Below are 22,643 nucleotides of genomic sequence, written 5' to 3'. Positions count from 1 at the left end.
GTTTATGTGGAAATGAAATCAGGTAGAACAAACAGTGGGAGATTATGAAGACATTTCTGCTCTTTTAAATGTAAAATTTATGCTGCTTTGAGAATTATTTTCACAATTTATTTTATACGCGTTTAATTGCTGGTCTATGATCTCTGACAATTAAGTTTGCAAATTCATCCTAGAAAAAGTACTACATACCTGATTGCTGAATATCACTACAGTCACCTTGGAAGTACTTCCGTTGGGAAGCTGTGCACCAATGCCAATGCCTAGTCCATCCTTCAAAGCAATTTCGGAACTCTTTTTCTGGAACAGCCATCAGAGCTGTCTTCGTATTACTCTTAATGTCCTGAAATGTCATCAAATGTCTTCCTTTCAATATTTCCTTTATCTTCAGATAAAGGAAAAAGTCATTGGGGTCCAGATCAGGTGAGTAGGGAGGGTGTTCCAAAACAGTTAATTTGTTTACTGGCTAAAAACTTCCTCACTGACAGTGCCATGTGAGCTGGTCATGATGTAAGGAGACACACCTTTCTCCTGCCAAGATTTTCAGTTAAGATTTTCCTGTCTCCTGTTTCTCCGCTGGGCACAACGGCTCACACCTGTACTCCTAGCACTCTGGGAGGCTGAGAATGTGGATCACCTGAGCTCACGAGTTCAAGAGCAAGAATGAGACCCCATCTCTGCTAAAAATAGACAAGCTAGCCCGGGGTTGTGTCAGGCACCTGTAGCCCCAGCTACTCAGGAAGCTGAGATGAGAGGATTGCTTGAGCCCAAGAGTTTGAGGTTGCTGTGAGCTATGACATCACAGCACTCAACCCCAGGTCTACAGAGTGAGACTCTGCCTCAAAAAAAAAAAAAAGATTTCTTGTTTCTCCCTCAACGTTTTGCTTGATAAGTTCTTCTCACAGTCAGCTGATGATTCTGACACAGTTCAATGTATTTTGCAGCGTTTTCACCAGTTCTGCTCGTTACTGGTCTCCTTGACCTCTCTTCCTCAGTGACACTTTCTCTTCCTTCAGAAAACTGTGTAATCCATTTCTGCACTGCCATTTTCTTCATGGCATTGTCCCTGTAAACTTGGACTAACTTGGAAAACATCCCCGATTTCATTTCTGCTCTTGCCAACTTTAACAGGAAATTTAGTGTTTGTTCATTGCTCTAACAAAGGCTCTGCCGTTCTTGAGGCGGCAGGCAAAAACATGCAACAACGATGATAAAGACCACTCTGTGAGACACCACGATGCGTCAGCACGGACACAGCTATGAGACACTGGTGGGCCAGAGTCATGAAGCTCGCCAGGCTGTCTGTGCGGCGCTGCGTGTAAGCGCACAGTGGCAAGTTCACAGACGTGATCATCAGACCTCATAAATCCACTCTGTTGTTCCCTATGACCACAGAGTTTTTTAATTCTATAATCAGTTTTTTATTTGAAATGTGAAGTTTGGTGGGTATCTCCTTGAATCTCAGTATAAGAGTTTTGGGGTTTTTTTTTCCTTTCTTAATGGAGTCTGACTTACAAATGACTGTTCTGATTCTTCAGAAAGATCCTACGGGGCTGTGGGATCTTCTCGCGTGTCGGGTGATTTTTCTCTGCCTGCTCGTTCTTTAAGAGGGAGGTCTGTGTTTATCTAATACTGGGATCAATGAGGAGTATTATTTAGAGATTGTTTTAAATCCTTTTGGTCTCTGCAGAAGAGAAGAAGAAACACACTGTTTTGAACTTTTGTTAAATCAGGGGTCCTTTTGGTAGTAAGAAGGAGTGGAATGTTGGAATTGTTGAAGAAGGCCAACAATTTGTTCCTGGTTTTGCTAATTGATTGGAATGCCCTGATTATGGGGTTGATATTTGCCTTCACTCTGTACCTTCCCACTCACACCACACATACCCCCATACACATACACACTTTCCCCCACCGACAATATAAAGGCCAGTGGATTGTAGCTAAGACGAAAATATTCTTAAAGAAAATATTCTAAAATACTTTTGATTGTGTACAGTCTTCTTAGCAAAGATGTGTATTTTCTCTCTGAATCACAGTTTAAGCCTTACAACCCTACGATCTTGAAGTCAGAGATGAAGGATGATGAGGGAGAAAATTACATTTCATCAAAGTCTAATGAAGTGTAAAACCAAACGAACATGAATTGTGGTAGGCATTTTACTTCCTTCCCCTTGCTTTCTATTAAGAGGAGATCCATCAGGCACATTCAGACACATTCCATAAACAGTTAATTCTTGGGACTGAAGTTATCTTTGCAAACAACCCTTTTTCATGTCGACCAGTTTGTATTTATAGCCACCATGTCCCTTCATCATCATCATTATCATTGTGAATATTATTAGTAATATCATATCATAAAAATGAGCAGTATTTATTTTTATTTCTGTTAAATAGGACATGAAATTACAAGCTTGTGAGTGATGTCTAGCTGTTAGGGTAAAACAGTGTCCATGGGATGGATGCACACTGTCACAGCTGCCCTCAGTGTTTCGCCCACATCCCCTTGTGTTCCTAAGCCATTTTTGTGCACACCAGCCTAATTCCCAATAGCCAACATCACTGTCAAAAGGCTGCCCTCAGACAGCCAGAAGCCTCATTCATGGAGGGCTGGAAGTGCCCAGCCACTCAGCGTGTGATGTGGGTGGGGCATAAATACTTCCGCTCCATCATTCCTTGGCCAGGGTCATTCTAGACTGTCTTACACCATTTCCTAGAGCTTCCCAGCAGGAGAAAGCTGCAGGTGCCCCAGTGGTGGCTGCCTCCCCTTCCCTGCACCACCTCCCCAGCCCCTTGCCAGTGTCCCCGCACCTCCCACACTAGCTCTGCAAGCCCATCAGTCTTTGTCCCAGGCTCTGCTTCTGGGACGAACTCAACTTCCCAAGAGCAGCAGCCTCTTTAGAGGGAGCAACTTGGATGGGGTAGGGGGGTCCCAACTGGATCTGTAATTTTTCTTTTCTAAGTCTAAAGTGAATCTGGCAAAATATTAATTCTAGATGGTGGAGACATGCATATTTGTTATATTATTTTTCATGCTTTTTTTGTGTGACTGAAATATTTTTAAATTAAAGACGAAGTTTAAGACAAGGAACCAATTTTAAAACACGATGATACTGATGATAATGTTGGAGAAGCCAGGAGAGGATGAAGGAAAGTGATTTCCATTGTAACCATGTTGAGTTTGAGGTCCTAGTGAAAATTACGAGTATACTTTCCCTGGCTAACTGGAAATCTTATTGTATAGAGTAGGAAAGAATTCGGCACTTAAGATTAAAATTTCAGAGTGGGTCCTTGTATAAGTGGAGGCCAAAATGATGAGTAGAGAGGGAGAAGGGGGGTGGATTATTCAAGAACATTCACGGTTAAGTGGTGAGAAAAGAGAATCCCTGAAGGAAATGGAATGAAAGCAAATTTGTTTATGGTCCTCCCTTCTCTCGTCTCTCTCTTAATGTGCCAAATAGAGGATCTCTAATATCCCTGCAGTTCCATAAGTTTATGAATCATTCCAGGAAAGAAAAAAGTAGGGGAACACCATGTTGCAAAATCAAATTGGAAAGTTTTCAGAAATAAGAGTAGTCAAGAAAAACGCATAGCCTGGGGGGGCGGCGCCTGTGGCTCAAAGGAGTAGGGCGCGGCCCCATATGCTGGAGGTGGCGGGTTCAAACCCAGCCCCGGCCAAAAACTGCAAAAAAAAAAAAAAAACGCCTAGCCTGGGGTACCCACACTTCCCTCCCTCTCCATCTTGCTTTCCTCCTTCTGTATCGGGTTCCTTTCTTATTTTTTTATTAGGCTTCTCCAACTTGTAAACAGAAACCACACATCTTAAGTCATGTTTTGTTTTTAACAAGGATCCACCTGGTAACAAGGGAATCTGCAGAAACCCAGGAAATGCCACCATTTGGGCAGTGCGCAGTGGCTCACACCTGTAATCCTAGCACTCTGGGAAGCCGAGGTGGGTGGATTGCCTGAGCTCATGAGCTCAAGACCAGCCTGAGCAAAAATGAGACCCTGTCTCTAGTAAAAATAGAAAAACTGAAGCAAGAGAATCACTTGAGCCCAGGAGTTGGGAGGTTGTTGTGAGCTATGACACCACGGCACTCTACCCAGGCCAACAGAGTGAGACTCTGTCTCAAAAAAAAAAGAAAAGAAAAGAAATGCCTCCATTTGGGATTTAAGGAGCTCCCAGGGCCATGCTTTCCTTCAGCCTCCCCCACAACCTGTGTGTTACATTGGCTGAGTTTCTTCCATTCTTTCAGCCTCGACGTCTCTTTGTCTGTCTTCTCACTCACAATCACCTCTTTCTTGCCAGACAGCCTGGGTCAGCCCTGAGCCAAGGGCTGAGTCAGCCCACCCCAGAAACCACAGGAGTTGCATCTTGCAGAAACAGCATTGAGCGGCATGTCCAATGAGGCCTCACCATAGCAACCAATGCCGCGTGATCTAAAGTGGTACTTTTGTTCCTTGTCGAACACTTGCAAATCCATGCACCATCTTTCCTGACTTTTTCTGGTGTGACACGGATAACTCCTCCTATTCATTTTGGGTATAATTGATCTGTTCCCTCTACTATTTATGACTGTCATCTTTAGCCTCACGCCACGTTTGGACCTTCACACATGATGCTGCCTAGTGCAGTGAGTCGAGAATCGTTGGGTTTTCTTGATGAAGAGACGTAACAGGAGAGAAGTGCTTGACAGGCCATGTTCTTCTGGCAACCTGGGCCCTGACTCTTTCCAGCTGCCCACACTTCAATCACCGAGATCCTAGTCTGTGTCAAACAGGGTCTAAAATCATGCTCAGGAACCCCAGCATGAGCGAAAGAATTCAGCCAATGACACTGGTTGGAGGCATGTCTAATCAGTTTCTGAACCTCAGTTTCTTTTTTTTTTTTTAATTAATTAATTTATTTTTTGCCCAAATCTGTTAAAAATATGGGACGCTTCACGAATTTGTGTGTCATCCTTGTGCAGGGGCCATGCTAATCTGAACCTTAGTTTCTTTAACAGTCACAGGCAGGAAATGCGGGACCAATATTTGTTCCTTGCCTAATGCTCATTCTGTAAACCCTACAGAACCAATTCCCCTATCCTGGCACACTGAACTTGTACAAATCAACAGTAACTAAGCGCCCCAAGTTCTCAACTTCAGTGGACACTCTGCCTTCATAGAATTTATATTCCAGTGGAGGAAGCACAGTAGAACCTCCATAGTTGACCACCTCCTTAAGTTGAACTAATTTTCATCAACCAGACAAGCACCACACGTACATACCGTTCAGTGGCCTCGTTTCTTGCATTGCCCACCTTCACGTGATGACCGGTTCTCTACAGTCCCTGGGGTTCCCCTGTGTGTATGCATTCACATAAGTGTGCATAGATACACGCGCACACACACACAAGGTAGTTCATAGAAAGTGATCAGGGAAAAATAAAATTGAGAAAGAAGATAAAAAGCATGAGGGTTATTGAATTTTATACAGGGTGGTCAGGCCTCACCGAGTTTATCTGTAAGCGGAGAGTTCAAGGAGTTAGGGAATGAATCTTATGTGGACTTGATGGAAAAAAGCATTGTAGGCAAAAGGAATAACCAAGGCACAGAGACACGAGCAGGGAGGAAAGAGCCTTCTGGGGGGGCCGGGGATATTTAACACTTTGATCCGGGGTAGTTTGAGGAGTGTGCGGAGATGTAACAATTCATCAGGCTGTTTATTTGAGATCTGTGCACCCTGGTGTATGTTTGTTACACTTCAGAAAAAAGAAAAAGTGGGGAGGAGGAGGAAAGCAAAGAGAAGAAGAAAGCGAGTTACTGTGAAGGGTGAGGAGAGGAGACTTGAGTCAGAGAGGGAAGGGAAGCAGGTGAGGTGAAGGCCCATCCACGCCGGGGCGAGTTGGGCCTACTCAATGGCAGCGGACGTCACGTGAAACCTGTTACGGCAACGTTTGCTTCACACCTTGTGTAAAGAAAACTGTTCCCCCACGTCCTCTGCTGAGGGAGGCAGCCCTCAGTTGTTCCTCAGAGGGGAAAGGTGGCATTAAGGAACCCAGGTCCCTGTTGGCCCGCAGTGACCTGAAGAGCTCTTAAATGTACCTACAGTTACAGACCCTCTGCGTTCTCAGGTTTGATTAAATGTGCTTTTTCTCATTTCTTTCAAGATCACTTTTGCTAGGGGTCTGTCACTTTGCCACTTTTATTGATTTTATTTTCTTCTCGTTCATGATCTCTGGTCTTTTGGGGGGAGTGGGGAGACTGACTTTCTCACCCTCTGTAAAATGCCATGGGTGTCACAGCTCATAGCAACCTCAAACTCTTGAGCTCAAATGATCCTTTGCCTCAGCCTCCCGAGTAGCTGAGACTACAGACGCCTGCCATAATGCCCGCCTGTTTTTCAGACAGGGTCTTGCTCTTGCTCAGGCTGCTCTCGAACCCCTGAACTCGAGCAATCATCTGCCTTGGCCTCCCAGAGCAGTAGGATTACAGGCGTGAGCCACTGCGCCCAGCCTGTGACCTCTGCTCTTATTTTTTCTTCTTCATTTTTTAGGTTGTTCTTTTTTTAGCTGCTTTTAGTAGGGGATTTGACGGCTTTAGTTTTTAAATTTAGCTTTAAACAATACCCTGCAGACTGCATTTGTGTTTGAGAATGATTTGAGCTGAACTCGACATAGTGCACGTGGACTGTCCTTGCTGTTCCCTTGTGTTACTTTGCATTTCCATTGTGACTTCCCCTTAAAGTCGTAAGTTGTTTTATAATGTTTTTCAGTCACCACACACGGTGGCTTACAGTACGTGTGTGTGTGTGTGAGTGAGTGTGTTCTGTGAGGAGTGACCACCTCTTCCCTGTTGTCCCTCACTGACACATGATCATCCCTGTGTCAGTTGCTGCTTTAATTATCATTGAACAAGGGTTTTACAAACTAAAATTACAATAAATTCCCACATCCTTCCTTTCAGTTTCACTTCTTCTCAACATAACACTCTCATTTGCCACAACCATGTCAGGGGAAAGAGAGCCAAGGATGGTGGTAGAGGGAACCCCATCAGAAAGGGACAACTTGCTGTTTACCTACAAAGTCGCATGCCTTTAGGAGTTGCACAGGTACAGACACGAATGAGGTACATGCCCCATTATGCCAGCCCTCCAGATGGTGACAGCCATGCTTGAGTCCACTATGCCAAAGCTTTGGATTTGCCTAGAAAAAGCAGAAGTCTACATTTTATGTGAGTTCTCCTGATTGCTAAGTGTTGTGAACTAACAGTAAAATGCCATACAAGCCAAACAAGACGTATCTGTGGGCCATCTTCAGCTCCAGGCTGCCAGTTTGCTACTCTTATTAAAAGAAGTGTTGCTCTGGGGCATCCCCACACTTTGAAGGCCAAGGTGGGATGATTGTGGCCAGGAGTTCGAGGCTGCAGTGAGCTGTGATCATATCACTGCACTCCAGTCCAGATGACAGAGCAAGACTCCATCTCTTTTTAACAATAATTTTTTTTTAAAGAGGTCTTGAAAATCGTTATTCTAATGAGTTATAGCCAAACTCCCTGGCCTCCTCTATGCCAAACTTTAAAAATCTATGTTAAGTTTTATTCCGAACCTTATGTAGCAGACATAGACACCAACCATTTCTCACTTATAAAAAGCTATAATTGAGTGCAAGAGTGCAAGCTTTAGAAGAATCTGTTTTCTACTTCAATTAACAAGAAAGGAAAGGAAGAAAGAAAATCTTTGATATACATCTCTTTCCTGACTTGGGAGCTTTCTATTCTCCATTGCCTCAGAGTTCACTGCTGATTCGATCCCTCCTCTTTTTTTTTTTTTTTTTTTTTTTGGAGTCAGCGTCTCTCTCTCTCTCTCTGTCTCTCTCTCTCTCTCTCTCTCTCTCTCTCTGCTGCTGCTCTCAGGCTAGAGTACAGTGTCATCATCCTAACATCAGTGCATCCTTAAATTCATGGGCTGAAGTGATCCTCCTGACTTAGCCTGCTGAATAGCTGGGACTGCAGGTGTCCACTACCGTGCCAGCTAATTTTTCTATTTTTTATAGAAATGGGGCTACATTATGTTTCTCAGGCTGGTCTCAAGCTCCTGGCCTCGAGCAGTCCTTCCACCTTGGCCTCCCAAAGAGCTAGAAATATGAGTATGAGCCACTCACTATACCTTTCCCTTCCTTTTTATTATGAAATTTCTCAAACTTACAGTGAAGTTGGAAGAATAGCACAGGGAACACCCACGTACCCCCACCTAGATTGTGCGTTTATTTTTGCCATATTTATTTTATTTCTCTCTTATGATATTTTACCTCTGAAATACTCATGTGTCTCCTAAGAATAAGGATATTCTTCTTCCTAATCACAATACCATTTTCATGTCAAAATTAACATTTCCAGGCTCAGTGCCTGTAGCTCAGCGGCTAGGGTGCCAGCCATATACACTGGAGCTGGTGGGTTCGAATCCAGCCCAGGCCTGCCAAACAACGATGACAACTACAGCCAAAAAATATCTGGGCATTGTGGCAGGCAGCTGTAGTCCCAGCTACTTGGGAGGCTGAGGCAAGAGAATCGTTTAAGTCCAGGAGTTTGAGGTTGCTGGGAGCTGTGACCCCAGAGCACTCTACTGAGGGCGACATAATGAGACTCTGTCTCAAAACAAAAAAATTACCTACTGTAAAGCGCAGTTATTTTTAGTAAATGTATGCAGCCGTGCAATCAGCCATCATCATCACTTTAGAAAATTCTCTCATGCCCCGTTTATACTAAATCCCCAGTCTCATCCTCAGCCCTGCACAACCCACTGATCTTTCTGGGTCTAGAAATTTCATCTGAATGGAAGGACACAACAGATACTGTTTTGTGTCTAGCTTCCTATCCTCAGCATAATGTTTCTGAAATTTGCCTAGGTGGTTCTGTGTGTTAGGAGCTCGGTCTCTTGCCGAGTAATATTCCACTGTGTGTAGATGCCGTGTTTTTCACTCATACCACCGTCCGTGTCTCCTGGTTCACTCATTGGTGGGCATTTGGCTGCTGTACATTCACAGGTCCCTTTGTGGGCATGTGTTTGTATTTCTCATTGTAGACATCCAGGGGTGGAATTATTTTATTACACGACATCTGTTTAACTTTGTTAGAAACTACGGAACTGTTTTCCAAAACAGCTGCTTCATTTTACAATCTCTGCAGTATAGGAAGAGTCCTGGTTTCTCCACACAGGCACCCACACTCGCTACCGCGTGGCGTTGCCTCTTAAAGACTTTAGAACTCCTCTCGTCTCAGTTTGTCTGACTGTTTTCTCAGGGTTCATGTAACTTAGCCACCTATTCCCTGCATTTCATATGAATCTGAAGTTGTCAGGAATTTTATTCCTGACATTCCCTGCATTTCATATGAATCCGAAGTTGTCAGTGAATTTTATTGAATAGTACACTTCACATACTTCTTTAGATTATACCCGTATCGCAACAAAAACTGCACATACACGGCGAACCCCACCGTGCGGAGGATCTTTGGGAAACATTTCATCGTGGCCAGCCTATTATTACATTGCCCTCACCGTAGCCTATATTTCTAGCTGCCTGTGGAATAGATTCTGTGTTTTCCTATGAACAACTGGAATTTAACATAAAAACTAAGATCAACATTGCCATCAAATATTTACCTATTAACAATTTGCCCGTCTGTAACAATACCTGTTGTTTGTGGGTTTTTTCCACTCTCTCTTCATAACCCAGTTATTCTAATGTCTTGTAGCTTTGGGTGTATCGTACGTATTTCTACAGTTGTTGCCTTACGCCGTGCCTCCGCCACCCTGGGATTGTTGCAGGTGTCTTTTCATTCTCTAGCTCTATACAGAACTCTCCCTCCTTAAATGCAGTAAACTCATAGCTACTGAAATAATTCTTGCCAGACACATTGCTTATTTTATGGCATCCCCCTCACATCAGACCTGTTCATGTTTCCTTTCGTGTGCTTTTACCAACTCTCCAGGGGTCTCGAAGGCCCAGGTCGTGGACATCTCACTCTAGCTAAGCAAGTCCATGTGCCATCTCCAGGGACCAGCTGAGCCCACCTGAGATGGACGGCAGTGTCCTTCCCGGGCCTTCTGGGTTCGTTCCCCAATCTGCCTTTAGTTGAAAACCCTTTTCTCTACTAAATCTAAGGTTGTTTCTTACTTAGTTTTTTCTCGTCACTTCTGTACTCTGCCTTTATGCACTAATAATTATGTCGCTTTATAAAAATTTCCTTGCTTCTGTGGCTTGGTACCTGTAGCACAGTGGTTATGGCGCTGGCCATATGCACTGAGGGTGGCAGGTTTGAACCCAGCCCAGGCCAGGTAAACAACGACAACTGCAACAAAAAAATAGCCAAGTGTTGTGGCGGGCGTCTGTAGTCCCAGCTACTTGGGAGGCTGAGGCAAGAGAATCGCTTCAGCCCAAGAGTTTGAGGTTGCTGTGAGGTGTGACACCACGGCACTCTACCAAGGGTGACATAATGAGACTCTGTCTAAAAAAAAAAAGTCCTTGGCTCTGCCGTGTTCACCTCCCAAAGAACCCAGCGCTCAGGAGAGCTGCGTTCTGCCATCCCTTCCCGTCCAGAGCACTCCCTGCTGCAGTGTCCTCCCGGGCACAGCCCGCTGCCATGCCCCCTCCTTGCGTCAGAACCTTTCCCTTCACCACGAGACCCACTGCTGGATCCTCTGTGACCGCCACTCCCTGCCTCACTCGTGACATCTGCGAGGGCTTCTCACAACTCAGCCACAGGGTTTGGACCTGACGAGTGAGAGTCTTCCATTCTTAGATGGTTAGCGATTATCTTAAGAGGTCTTATCAAGGATTTCTGTTTATATATTCTATTTTTTAGGACAATTACAGATTTATAGAAAATTTGAGACAGTGGTACAAAGGGTCCCAATACACCACATCCCCAGTGTCCTCTGTTATTAACAGCCTCTGTTGCTACAGTACATTTGTTGCAATTAGCAGCTCACATCCATCCTTCACTCAGATTTCCTTAGTTTTTATCTAGCATCATTTTCCTGTCATATCCCTTCTAGAACACCACGTTACATTTAGTTGTCACATCTCCTTAGGCTCCTCTTGGCTGAGACAATTTCTCAAGTTCCTTGTTTTGGGTGACCTTGACAGTTTTGAGGAGCACTGGTCAGGCATTTTGTAGGATATCCCGCTCTTGGGATTTCTCTAATGTTTTCCACGATAAGACTGAGGTTGTAAGTTATTGGGAAGAAGACGACAGACGTAAAGTGATCCCGTGGTGCGCAGTGTCAAGGTTACGTACTAGCAGCAGGATTTATGACTGGGGATGTTAGCCCATCTTGCAGTGGGACAAAGGCAGGTGGTCACCTGGCCGAGGTCGTGTTTGTCAAGCCTGTGGCTTAGTCGGTAAGGCGCCGGCCCCATATGCCGAGGGTGGCGGGTTCAAACCCAGCCCCGGCCAAACTACAACCAAAAAATAGCCAGGCGTTGTGGCAGGCGCCTGTAGTCCCAGCTACTCGGGAGTCTGAGGCAAGAGAATCGCTTAAGCCCAGGAGTTGGAGGTTGCTGTGAGCTGTGTGAGGCCACGGCACTCTACCGAGGGCCATAAAGTAAGACTCTGTCTCTACAAAAAAAAAAGAAACCAAGATCTGAGTAGAACTGCGCTTGCCACTACTGAGGTTCTGTTTCTTTAAAGCAGCGGTTCTCAGGAGCTGTATATTCAAGGGCCTCGGCCTTAGGAAGGTTGAGAACCACTGCTTGAAAGGGTCCTTTCAGCCGGCACAGCACAGAAATAGATGTGTGTACATTAACCCATGTTCATACATATCTTCAGAAATATTTTCATATGTGGCCATTAAACATGAGTTCACACTGATGTTTCCAACTTTAATCCGTTATCACAGGGTGGGTCTAGCCTCCTCCCCTTGCTTATCTTTAAATTCCAAAAGTGAAAAACCTGGCTCCTGCCAGCCACAGCCATTTACTTGATCGTTCATCTCCAGTACATACGTATAGCAGTATGGGAATTGTTAACCCGGTGAGGCCCAACTTTTATCAACCAGAGCAGTAGTCCCCCACCCCCGGGCTGTGGACTGATACCCGTCCTCCGCGGCCTGTGAGGAACCAAGCTGCCTAGCGGAGGTGAGAGGCCGGCAAGGCAGCGAAGCTTCGTGTGTGTTTACAGCCACCCCCCATTGCCCTCATCACCCCCGGAGCTCTGTCTCCTGTCACAGCAGCAGCAGCATTGGATTCTTCCAGGACCGTGAAGCCCACTGTGCACTCTGCACGTGAGGGATTTCACTGTGCAGGGGATCTGGGGCCCAGGCTTCTTCTGAGGCTCAAATGCCTGATAATGAGAGGCGGAGCTGAGCCGGTGATGCTAGCACTGGGGAGCAGATATGGATGTTCATTAGCAGGGAGGCTTGATGCCACAGAGGCCAGAATAAATCCGTTGCTTGCAGACGCACATCAAAACCACCTCCTCCCTCCACCCATGGAAAAATTGCCTCCCAGGAAACCTGTCCCTGGTGCCAAAGAGGTCGGGGTCCCCTGAACTAGAGTGCAGGGCTCTCTATGCTTCCTTTCCCCGTCGTCGTCCCCTCGTTTCCAAAGTTACTCAGGTCAGTGAGTAACTTGCTGTTCCTCCTGCTCCCTTCAGTGAGTCGGTTTCATATGTTTAAATTTAGTTACGTTCTCTTGTCACATTCTGTATTTTTTTTCTTGAAATCCTACAACCTCCTAATTTAAAAAAAAAAATGGCCTACGTAAGGTTCACTATTTATGTTGTCAAGTTCTGTAGGTTTGGGCAAATGTGTGCTCTCCTGTACCCCCCCATTACAATGTCATACAGAAGAGTTTCACTGTTCTAAAAATCCATGTGCGGATCCTACTCATTTTTTTCCTCTTTTCTCCCAAACCCATGGGAACCACTGATCGTTTTATCGATTCCATATTTGAATGTGTTGTAATTGGAAACATGTAGCATATGGCCGTATATTGGTTCCTCTTCCTCAGCAGCAGGCCTTTAAGCTTCCATATGTCTTTCTGTAGCTTGGCAGTGCATTTTCTAATCAATGAATAATATTCTGTCATATGAAGGTACCATAGTTTGTTTATCCGTTCACCTCTTAAGGAACATCGTGGTTGCTTCCAGTTTGGGACAGTTATGACTAAAGCTACTGTAAACATTTTCATGTGAGCCACAAGTTTTAAAATCGGTTGTGTGAACACCTGGGAATGCTCTTACTAGATCCTGTGATGAGACTCTGTTCCGTTTGGTCAGAACTGCTGTTTATCCTCCAAAGTAGCCTTACCCTTTTGCATTTCCTCCAGCAGGGAAAGGGAGATTCTGTTGCTTTTCATCCTCACCAGGATATGAAATGGTCAGATTCTTTTTTTTTTTTAATTTTAGGGATTCTAGAAGGCAGATAGTTGTATCATGCATTTTTCTATTACCCTAAAATATATAACTCGGTACACACTGGGGTCTCAATTAATCTTAAACTCTGAGACCGTCTCCCCAACTCCTTGTCATTAGTTTGTGTTCAAAACATAAAAATTAATATTTATGTAAGCCTAAGTAAACATAATTGAAAGATAAATTTGTACCATTTTCCCCTTTCCATTAGCAAAAATTATTCAATCAATTTATCATTTAGTGATGGGGTCAGTTCACATAGGAAAGATAAAAATAGAAATCATGACAGGTTTTTGAGACTATTTTCAGTTAAACATGGTTCACTCAGATGGCTTGGTTAAATAATTGTAAACAGCAGTCTGAAAATGAAACATTCAGTTTGCAAGTGGACCCCTGTAGTAACTGCACAAGTGACTTTCTATGGACAGTCCTGCATACTGGGGATCAGGGCTTCAGCCAGCTGGAATCTGCAGTATTGTCAAATTGGTGTCGTTCCTTTGCGTCACTCTCCACCCTGTGTTTGTAGATTGTAATGTACAATTAAAGCATTAGTTCCAATACAGTTATCAAGAAAGGTTAAATTTTTCCAGGGCATATTGGAAACGGAATTCGAGTATTTTATAAAACTCAAGGGAGACCTGTGTTTGCTGAAGCTGGATATGGAGAACAAAGGCAAGAAGTAACCTACATAATTGGTAATGCGCCCACAACTTTGCTCACAACCTCTAGAATCATTCTAGAGATCACTAAATTAGTGAGAAAGATTGCTCCCCTGCCTGGAGCACGGTGCTTGAATAAATTTGCTTCTGCCATTCAATGCCATTCTGCCATTAGACCGGGTTTAATTTGCGTAAACATAAAATCTGTTCCCTGGTTTTGAGGAAGACCACATAAACCGAAACATTTAATCTGCCCTTAGCTGAAATTCTTCTTCCCCTTCTGTTGTTGGTGAGTTGTGTTAGCTTTGCGTGATGCCTTGTTTGAAGAATGAATCTCCCCATTAATGTTGTTTTGATCTAGTCCCTCTTTATCAGTATGGGCTTGATGGCTAAGGAAGTAGCCAATTAATTACACAAATACTTCCTTTAGTTCTGTGGAGAATACGAAGCAAGCAGGGGAAAGAAAAGAGACAATTATCTGAACGGTTGTGACTGTTTTGTAAAGGTAAATGGATTGTAATTATGCCAGGCTTCAGGCTTTGTTACTGTATTTGACATGATTTGCTAGAAAGGTATCCTTTCGTTTGGAAGATAGATTGTCCTTGTAACGTATACAGGGGTGAACCCTGCTGAAATCCATCGTCTGCCTGCTCTGCTCGCCATCACCATTTCTAAAGCACCCTACCCTCCTGGCAGAATCCCAAGGGAAGGCGTTTCCATGGTAACCTCAATGGAGGCAGTCAGCTGATGTCTGGCACCGCCTGTGCTGGTGAGTGCTAGACTTTTCCCCTCCCTTGAGCCTTTAAACTATATTTATCAGTCCCTCTTAAATGGAAAGTATCTAATCCCTTCATGTCAGACCCTGAGTGTCATTCAGGTTTATTAACTTATTTAGGTAATAAATTTACCTTCCTAATTAATTCTCTGCAGGTCCTAGGAGCTATATTATTTTTTTAACGTCTTGCGCAAATGTTTGTATTTCTGCCTCTTATAACAAAGAGAGTTGCTGAGCAAAATTAGACAGTGGGAAACCTCTGTTCTTAGAAAAAGAAAGTCTATGTTAGAGAGAAATTTAGAAAAATGCAGACGTTAAGGTTTCACTTTAATTTTTTGAGAATTTCATTATGGGAATCCTGTATAGGAAGTAAGCATCCTTTTATTAATAAAGACCCCTATTCTTGAGAAGTTGGTCACTGGTGCAGGGTTTCAGTTGCAGGTTTTTCTGACCTCAAAGCCCAAAGTAGCCACAAAATTAGGCATCCTCTGGCTTAATTGCCAACATTGTTCTTTCTCTCCCTATTTTTCTTTATTTATGTAAGTCTGTCTTTTATTAATATTCCTTTATACAATATTTAATCTCCACTTTTTGAAGGTAAGTGACTGGTAGGCCTGCAGGAATCAGAATAATCAAGATGAGAGTTTGTAGTGTGGTAGCCCTGTTCTGCGTATCAAGGGTTCTGTGGTTCTCAACCTTGCTAATGCCTCCAACAACAGTTCCTCATGTTATAGTGACCCCCATCCATAAAATTATTTCCATTGCTACTTCAAAACTGTAATTTTGCTGCTGTTATGAATCGTAATGTAAATATCTGATATGCAGGATGTATTTTCATTGTTACAAAGGGGTCGCGACCCACAGGTCGCTAATATAGTCGCTAATATATTAAGTATGAAAAAGTTTATTTTGTTTCTGTTGGGGTATGGGCAGTACCTCTGAGCATAGCTGTTTCTCTGGATGTCACTCTACACTACTAAAAAGGTAGAAAAAACTAGCCAGGCGTGATGGTGCATGCCTGTAGTCCCAGCTACTCAGGAGGCTGAGGCAGGAGGATCGCTTGAGCACAGGAGTTTGAGGTTGCTGTGAGCTGTGATGACACCATACAGAGCAAGACTCTGCCTCAAAAAAAAGGAGGGAAAAGATGAATTGCTGAGTGGGTGAGCCCAGTACAAAGAGCAGGGGAGAGTGTGGGTGTAAACTGGGCATAGTGCTTTTAATTTCTGGGTGGGATGTGGCCGCCTGGCTGGTCCTGTCCCTAACTTCACACCCCCTCAGTCCCTTTCATTCCTCCTTCCTCCCCCTCAGTTTTGGTTGGAAAGATTATCTCTAGAGTTATATTTTCTATTAGATGTAAATATGTTATTTAAGAAAAAATATCTATGTGGCTCAGAGGAGTAGGCGCCAGCCCCATATGCCAGAGGTGACGGGTTCAAACCCAGCCCCAGCCAAAAACTACAAAAAAAAAAAAGAAAAATATCTAAATATCTACATTTCAACTCTAAAAAAAAAGGAGGGGTGGAGGGAGATGGAGAGAGAGTGCTTTTTCTTTCTAAAAAGCCTCATGATCTCATAATTGATATCAAAAATTAAACCTTCTTTAAGTTGCTGACCATGATTTGATGTTTGAGAATAGTCAGAATATCAAAATTTTCCTTAAACAAGATTAGTAAAAGATTGGAGAAATCACCTTATCTTTGATGCTTTTCACCCCTTATCATGGACATCTGCACGTATTGTCTCCCTTGGCAGATGCTGGTTCGTCCCCCCACCAGCCACCCGGGCCCTGGACTTGTGGGCATTGAATACATGAGCCCATTTGTTTGTTATCGGTTGAGGTCCACAACAAACTTGCTTTACACGGAATTGTTGTGATGAAGTTTAGTACTATGAGGAGAATCTGGTTTCCTAATATAACAGACATTAGGAGGATTTCTTTGGGGGGGGGGTGTTCTTTTTGGATTACATCTAAATGGAGACCTCTTTACGCTGGGTTGTGGACAGGGGCATGTCTCTCCAGAGCAAGTACGGTTGACAGGTTCAGGGTCCTCTCCCCTAGCTTCGCTGAACCACTCCCCAGCTCCCGTGGAGGGAGCAGTCATTCTGCTTCTTAGAGGCCACCTGTGACACCTGCCCCACCCCCTGCTCTCCCATGCCCTTCCCTCTCCATCTCATAGTTTCGCAAAGCTTGTTAAGTTATAAAAGTATTTTATTATGCGGTTAAAGATTATTACACTATAAATGGCTAAAGTCAAAGGAGAAATCGTCATCCAGTGGGGTTGGCAGCAGAGGTGTGAGGGTACAAGGAAGCAAGCATACGGTGGCTGCTGAATTCATGCCCCGTTTTGAAGCTGCACCCAGCTCTGTAGATTGTTGATGCCGGACGTGATGTCCATGAAATAAGCCTGAAATTATGTATGTAAAGTGCTTCATGTAGTTTCTGTCACATGATAAAATGCTCAATATTTAGAAGCTGCTCTTAGCCCCTTGCACACTGGCAGTCCTGTCCTTATAGAAATGAGAGGATTTAGATGAAGGCAGATTCACGGTGTGTCCTCCCTTGTTACTCTTTGTTCTGATTTTCATTCTGCCTGCAGTGTTATTCTCCCCCATGACTGAATTTCTTCCTCACGTCATTTCGGCTCTGCTCAAATATAACCTCAGTGATACCCGCAACTCCATCCCACCCCTCACTGTCTTTACACAAATACATTACTCCTCCTCTGGGCTCCTTCCTACCAGTTGCCTTACACAGGTGGTTGCAGTCCAGCTCCCCCAAGCCCTGTTAGAACTAGACTGCAGGGGAGGAGGGCCATGGGTGCCTTGTTCCCGCAACACTGCCCGCCATACAGTAGGTGCTCAATAAGTGGTGTTGATGGATGGGGGTGGGGTCAAGACTGGAGACGGGGCTTGGCGCCCATAGTTCAGTGGTTGGGGTGCCAGCCACATACACCGGAGCTGACGGGTACAAACCCGGCCCCAGCCTGCTAAATAACAATGACAACTACAACGACGACAAAAACAGGCGTTGTGGCGGGCACCTGTAGTCCCAGCTACTTGGGAGGCTGAGGCAAGAGAATCGCTTAAGCCCGAATGTTTGGGGTTGCTGTGAGCTGTGATGCTACAGCACTCTACAGAGGGCAACGTAGTGTGACCCTGTCTCAAAAAAAAAAACCCCGACTGGAGACAGGAGAGCAGTTAAGAGGCTGCAGCTGTTAATCAGTTAAGAAATTATAAGGGGCTAAACTCAAGCAGGGAAGGAAATGAGGGGAAAGAGCCACAGTCAAGAGCTATTTAAGTGGTAGAACAATAAGCCTTGGTGGTGCTGGTGACTCTCCAAGATGGTAACGTGAGGACAGACCTGGGACGCAGTGGGAGAGTAGAGGAGCAAGTCCAGTCTTCAGCGGGCTCGTCTGAGGTGAACCCCAGAGACAGTCCACCATCTGGAGACCAGCCCGGGACAGAGACTGTCTTAGTTCAGGCCTCTAGAACAAGATAGCACAGACTGAGTGGCTTACAGGAGAGGAATTTATTTCTTACAGTACTAGAGTCTGGGAAGTCCAAGATCAGGGTGGCAGCCAGCACGGCTGGGTCCTGGTGAGGGCCGTCTTCTTACCGTGTCCTCACGTGACATCGAGCTCTCTCCTGTCTCATCTAACAAGGGCACTCATCCCAGGATGAGGGTGCCATCCTTATGACCTACTCATCTCCCAGAGGCCCATTTCCAAATCCCATCACTTTGAAGATTAGAGCTTCATCGTCTGAATTTTGGGAGGTCACTGATATTTGGTCCATAGCAGAGACCCAGATCCAGAAGCCATCACTGTGTGGTAGCTAAAACTGTGAGAGTAGACAGCACCATGGGAGTGGGGTTAAGGAGAGAAAGGGGAAAGTAGCTGTAAGATCACCGCTGAGAAGAGGGCTGTGAAGGATATGGTTAGTTAAAGGCGGGCTTGATTAAAGAGGAACACAGCTCTGATTCACCCTTACCTTGTCTCTCATCATCTCTCCTCATCAAGTAAATTTTGATCATCCATTACTACCAGGTACCAGGGCAATAAAGACGAGAAGATGTTTAGTGGGTGAGGGAAGTACAGAAATTGTCACAGTCAACTTTTTAAATGCTGAAGCAAAGGTGAGCTTGGAAGTGCTACAGGAGGGCCCAGAGGATGGTAACAAGGGCTTTCTTTTCTTTTTTCTTTTTTTTGATAAGACAGAGTTCTACCCTGTGCCCTGAGCAGAGTGCAGTGGCGTCGTAGCTCACTGCAACCTCAGACTCAGGCTGTGGGCATCCTGCCGCCTCCACCCCCAAAGCTGCTGGGATTAAGGTGCTCGCTGCGGCGCCTGGCTGGGTTTTTCAATTTTTTTCATGAGTCGGGGTTTCACTCTTGCTCAGACAAGCCTCAAGTTCCTAAGCTCAAGCAATCCTCCCGCCTCAGCCTCCCATAGTGCTAGGGTTACAGGCATGAGCCACCGCGCCAGCTGTAACAATGGCTGTTTAAGATAAGGAAGGATTTCAGGGGCTCATACATACAGGTCAAACATCTCTAGTCCAAAATCCAAAATGCTCCAAAACCCAAAACTTTTTGACTGCTGACATAACAACACAAGCGGAGGATTTCACACTTTATCCCGTGTAATGGGTCGCAGTCAATATCAGGAGCATAACGCTCTTTATTCAGCAGGTATAAGGCACATGTGAAACAAGTGAATGTCGTGTTTAGACTGGGTCCCATCCCCAAGATCACTCGTTATGTATGTGAAGATATTTCAAAATCTGGAAAGATCTGAGTCAGTTCTGGTCTTAGACATTTCAGATAAGGGATACTCAGCCTGTATTTGCAAACATGTGGGCATTTTTGCACTGAGCACTTGGGCTCTTTCAAATTCCTGAATGGATGGTGTGCCCCACTGCTATTGACCCTGCAGGCAACAGCTTTTCAATGCCAGGATGAGGTTTGGTTTTTAGGAGGCTGAGGCTGACAATATCACAAATAGTACTGAAATGGGAAGAGGCTGGTGAAATAAATAACTATTTTAGGGTCTCTTGGAAAATAATCTCAACAGATACACTGGCACCAGAAGTGGAGAGAAGCGATAAGACGTGAAAGGTTTCTGAGTTATTCTTAATTAAAGTTAACACTTTTTGGACAATTTTCTATACGCCAGGCACTACTTCTATTTCCAACTGTGTGAGATAATTTTTTCATCCTTGTGAGATAGGTAGTATTAACCCCCTCTTAAGGTGAAGAAACGGGGCCCCAGGGCATTGACAGGATTTACCTGCGGATATAAAGTCAGTAAGAGGCGAGCCAGGGTTGGAGCCTGAATGGAGAGTGGATGAGCTGGGGGAAACAAGGCGCTCTCCTGGGCTGGGAGGTGGCCTGGCTGGCGGGGCTTTCGTGAAGGCCCTGAGAAGGAAGAGTTCGGGAAGGGAAGTGTGATGAGTTTGATTTTGTCCAGGTCAAATATGTGGTCCCAGTAGGCCCTCCAGGGGACCCCTGTTTGCGCTTTCCCTAGATGAGCAGAATCTGGAGCTCCAGAGAAAGGTCTAAGCTTGATATTCACGTTTGAGAATTATCAGTATTTTAAAGAGAGAGAAACTTGCAGTCTCTTCTTCCCAAACACGGTTCATGTTGTCCACCCTGTGACATGTGCCTCCTGGCTCCTCAGGAGGGTTGTGAACTCCCTCAGGTGAAGCCTTCATTTTCTAATTTGTTTACCTCACCCACAGATAATGAGATTACACACACACACACACACACACACACACACACACGCACGCACGCACAGGCTGAGTAAAGTACCTGGTTTCCCTGCCCTCCTGGAGGTTTTGAAATGCCTCTCTTATTCCCCACAAGCATGGTGTCAACAGAGGCCAAGATGGGGGCCTGGACTTCCGCTCCCACCCAGCAGCAAAACATTAGCACTCCACTTCTACTGGCCCATTTGTAGCAGAGGCCTGTTGAAACACATTTAAATCAAATGCAAGTCTCTTAACCCACTACCTAAAAGGACCAGGATGCAATAGAAAATGGTACCTAAAATATAGGGAGATGCTAGTATACACAAATTCAATTTGTTGACAAATACAAGGTAAGGAGAATAAGCTTAAAATAATGAGCAAATAATCTTTTTGCATTGAGAGGATAATAGTAATTTGTAAGGTAAAAAAAAATTTTTCAAGTAGAATCCCAGTAAGGAAAGCAACTTAATTAAGTTGGTATTTTAAGAGAGAGAGAGAGAAAAATAAATTTAAAATGGGTAAAATAGAACTTGATTCAATTAGTAAAACAATTAGCTTTCTAAAATAATAATTTGACTATCTGGGACCCAATTATTTCATAGTTTTACCTAAATCAATGGTTATCTGTGATTAGAATCACTTGGGGAGCTGTTACAATCTGCAGATGCCCAGCCCCATCTCAGCCCAATCTCAGCCCAATTGTACCAGGATCTTACCTGTGAGTCTATAAATAAATATGCAGCCATGGTTGAAAGCCATTGGCCCAAATGAACCATAATCAGAATACGAGTGGGAGGATTTTCACACCTTTGAATAGTCAAACTGGGTGTGACAGGGTTAGTGCACTAAATTTTGTACACTCTTTTCCAAGGGTTAGTGCACTAAATTTTGTACGCTCTGTCCAAGGAGCGTCCTCTTGGGCTATTTGTCTTGCTTTATGTATCCTCGTGATGAATCTGAGTATCTGGTTCCCCAGCCCACAACAATAAATCTAAAGCAGTAATTAAAAGGAAGTCAATCTCTTACAAGCAGGGATATTGATAGTTGCAATATATGAAAACTGGAAATACAGGAAGACTCACAAGAGATTTAGTTCATATCCACACTACACAGCCTGGTATTAAAACCTTGTTGAAGTGATTTCTCGAGCTATTTCCTCAGAGCTTGGAGGAATTAAAATTCAGTTTTTCATGAAACTCCTAAAGTTCAAGTTGCACAACAAACCCAGGGACTCAAACTGCTGGGTCCTCTAGGAGGCAGACTTCCAGCAGGCCTGAGGTTTTTAGCAAAAAGATAAGTTAACCCATTTGGCTGATACTCATGAACTAGTCTAGTTCTAACCACCTTTCTAGTATGGAATTTGAAAATTTTAGTCTAAATACGAAAAAGCCAAATTTGCTTGCTACAAATGAAGTACTTGCAACAAAAGGAAGCAAATTACCCAAGCATTTGAGTTAACAGGGGTAGGAGTAGCCAGGTGTGGTGGCTCACACCTGCAATCCCAGCACTCTGGGAGGCCGAGGCAGGTGGATCGTCTGAGCTCAGGAGTTCAAGAGCAGCCTGAGCAAGAGCAAGACCCCGTCTCTAAAAATAGCCAGGCATTGTGGTGGGCACCTGTAGTCCCAGCTACTAGGGAGGCTGAGGCAAGAGAATCATTTGAGCTTAAGAGTTTGAAGTTGCTGTGAGGTGTGAAACCACAGCACTCTACTGAGGGTGACAAAGTGAGACTGTCTCAAAAAAAAAAAAAAAAAAAACAGGGGTAGGAGACCATGGCAGGTACAGCTTCCCAGGTGCCACCCTTGAGAAGAATTTGCATTTAATTTTAAGTATAAAGTTCATTTGTGATGAGAACATTATGTAGGTTATAAGTTTTCTTCTGGGGTGCCCTTGATCCCTGTCAGTGTGTGGAACATTTGGAAGAAATTGAATAAGTACGGAGACGTTATTATTCAGCACAGTGAGCTGGATTGATGCTGGAAACACTGCAGAGTGTTATTGAGTGCCTTCATCAAGCTGTTAAAATCAAGGGTTGAAAGCATTTGTCAGTCAATGATATAAACTTAGTCCCTTAATC

General features: G+C 44.3%; 1 protein-coding gene and 1 pseudogene across 1 annotated transcript in view; one reads left to right on the top strand and one right to left on the bottom strand.

Annotated features, from left to right (window-relative positions):
* MYO1D (myosin ID) overlaps positions 1–22,643 on the top strand; it is a 378,012-nt gene that overhangs the window by 236,497 nt on the left and 118,872 nt on the right. The window lies entirely within an intron of this gene.
* Positions 4,920–4,980, bottom strand: LOC128571391 (uncharacterized; annotated as a pseudogene).

This window comes from Nycticebus coucang, chromosome 18, assembly GCF_027406575.1.
Source record: "Nycticebus coucang isolate mNycCou1 chromosome 18, mNycCou1.pri, whole genome shotgun sequence".
Lineage (NCBI taxonomy): Eukaryota > Metazoa > Chordata > Mammalia > Primates > Lorisidae > Nycticebus > Nycticebus coucang.
This window is presented reverse-complemented; position numbering and strand designations above follow the sequence as displayed.